The sequence below is a fragment of the Crinia signifera genome, chromosome 3 (assembly GCF_055691185.1).
Source record: "Crinia signifera chromosome 3, ASM5569118v1, whole genome shotgun sequence".
NCBI lineage: Eukaryota > Metazoa > Chordata > Amphibia > Anura > Myobatrachidae > Crinia > Crinia signifera.
The window spans coordinates 276,119,027-276,121,526 of NC_139219.1; the positions used below are offsets into that span (position 1 = coordinate 276,119,027).

Genomic DNA, 2,500 nt, shown 5'->3' on the forward strand with positions numbered 1-2,500 from the left:
ACAAACTCAAAATATACAGAGTATAAAGCATTCTCTAAGTCTGGGGTAGCCAACTCCAGTCCTCGAGAGCTACCAACAGTTAATGTTTTCCAGCTCACCTCACAGAATCACAAGTGAAGTAATTAGCTCCACCTGTGGATCTTTTAAAATGTGTTAGTGAGTAATGAGAGCACCTGTGCAGCAGCTAGGTTGTCTGGAAGATGGGAACTGTTGGTAGCTCTCGAGGACTGGAGTTGGCTACTGAGAGACATAAGCAGTGGTTGTGGCAAAGTGATTTTTGTAAAAATGTTTTTGTAAATATGATTTTAAAGTTTGAAGCCTGAAAACGTAAGCTTTTTGTTGCAAAATTGCATTTTATGTCGAAAGATATTATCTTCCACAATGCCGAAACCCGGGATCGAATCAGGGACCTTTAGATCTTCAGTCTAACGCTCTCCCAACTGAGCTATTTCGGCAAGCTCCCTTGGTCTTGCAATCGTTTTTCGGGGCAAAATGTAAGGAGAATGAAGTTTTGGGTGTATTTGGGTCAATATAATACATCCTCACTTTCTGACTGCAGGCATCTCAATCCATAGACAATCTATTGTGAAACTAGGACATGGTTTATTCAGTAGTCGTGGCCGAGTGGTTAAGGCGATGGACTAGAAATCCATTGGGGTCTCCCCGCACAGGTTCAAATCCTGCCGACTACGAACGCCTTAAGTTTTCTCTTTTCTGCAAGTTTTTAAAAACTTGAAACCTGTGATGCCCATAGCGAGTTCAGGCCATTAGCGCATCAAATGTAAAGGAGAATGAAGTTTTGGGTGTGTTTGGGTCAATACAATACATCCTCAATTTCTCAGTGCAGGCAACTCAATCCATAGACCAGTGGTTCCCAAACTGTGTGCCGTGGCTCCCTGGGGTGCCTCAGGACACTTGCAGGGGTGCCCTGGGTTGGTGGTCCAGGACCAATTCAAATTATTAATGGCAAATTATTTATGAGAAAAACTAGTGCTGGTGGCTGCCAATTATAAAATGTATATAAACACAAGCAAATCCTGCCCATTACCACATAACTGACCCTAAGAATCACATATAAACACAATCTAATAAATAAAAATTTGGCCTAGGGGTGCCGTGAAAATGTTTTTGATACTCTAGGGTGCCGTGAATCAAAAAAGATTGGGAACCCCTGCCATAGACAATCTATTGTGAAAATACAGCAAGGCTTAAGCAGTAGTCGTGGCCGAGTGGTTAAGGCGATGGACTAGAAATCCATGTTTGTTAGCGCATCAAAATCTTTTGGATGCCAGCTTGTTTTCTCTTTTTCTTACACACATTCTCTTCCCCTCCTTAAGACTGACACCAGTCAATTTCAGCAGCCACACTGAATAGAAATTATTAATTAGTCAGCTGGTAGAGCGGAGGACTGTAGAGATGATTGGTGTAGAAATCCTTAGGTCGCTGGTTCAATTCTGGCTCGAAGGAGTTGTTTTTATTTTTTGCTCAGATAGCAATTTTTGGCAATTTACAAACTCAAAATATACAGAGTATAAAGCATTCTCTAAGTCTGGGGTAGCCAACTCCAGTCCTCGAGAGCTACCAACAGTTAATGTTTTCCAGCTCACCTCACAGAATCACAAGTGAAGTAATTAGCTCCACCTGTGGATCTTTTAAAATGTGTTAGTGAGTAATGAGTGCACCTGTGCAGCAGCTAGGTTGTCTGGAAGATGGGAACTGTTGGTAGCTCTCGAGGACTGGAGTTGGCTACTGAGAGACATAAGCAGTGGTTGTGGCAAAGTGATTTTTGTAAAAATGTTTTTGTAAATATGATTTTAAAGTTTGAAGCCTGAAAACGTAAGCTTTTTGTTGCAAAATTGCATTTTATGTCGAAAAATATTATCTTCCACAATGCCGAAACCCGGGATCGAACCAGGTACCTTTAGATCTTCAATTTCTCAGTGCAGGCAGCTCAATCCATAGACAATCTATTGTGAAAATACAGCAAGGCTTAAGCAGTAGTCATGGCCGATTGGTTAAGGCGATGGACTAGAAATCCATGTTTGTTAGCGCATCAAAATCTTTGGGATGCCAGCTTGTTTTCTCTTTTTCTTACACACATTCTCTTCCCCTCCTTAAGACTGACACCAGTCAATTTCAGCAGCCACACTGAATAGAAATTATTAATTAGAAATTAATTTTCAAAGCCCAATTTTAAACAAAGGTTGTCAAATGGTTATAAACAATAGAATATTCACATTATTCCTAGAACACTCATTTAGCTAAACATTTAAAGCTATATTAAAGAGCATATAATAACATATTTGAGAACCTACAGCATCCTTCGATAGCTCAGCTGGTAGAGCGGAGGACTGTAGAGATGATTGGTGTAGAAATCCTTAGGTCGCTGGTTCAATTCCGGCTCGAAGGAGTTGTTTTTATTTTTTGCTCAGATGGCAATTTTTAGCAATTTACAAACTCAAAATATACAGAGTATAAAGCATTCTTTAAGTCTGGGGTA

General features: G+C 40.3%; 3 non-coding genes across 3 annotated transcripts; 2 read left to right on the plus strand and 1 right to left on the minus strand.

Annotated features, from left to right (window-relative positions):
• Positions 1-382: 382 nt before the first annotated feature.
• Positions 383-455, minus strand: TRNAF-GAA (transfer RNA phenylalanine (anticodon GAA)). Its single transcript has one exon. It is a non-coding gene; the product is annotated as a tRNA-Phe (tRNA).
• A 155-nt stretch (positions 456-610) lies between these two features.
• On the plus strand, positions 611-692 carry TRNAS-AGA (transfer RNA serine (anticodon AGA)). The gene has a single exon. It is a non-coding gene; the product is annotated as a tRNA-Ser (tRNA).
• A 1,628-nt stretch (positions 693-2,320) lies between these two features.
• Positions 2,321-2,410, plus strand: TRNAY-GUA (transfer RNA tyrosine (anticodon GUA)). The gene is given in 2 exon segments: positions 2,321-2,357; positions 2,375-2,410. It is a non-coding gene; the product is annotated as a tRNA-Tyr (tRNA).
• The last annotated feature ends 90 nt before the right edge of the window (positions 2,411-2,500 follow it).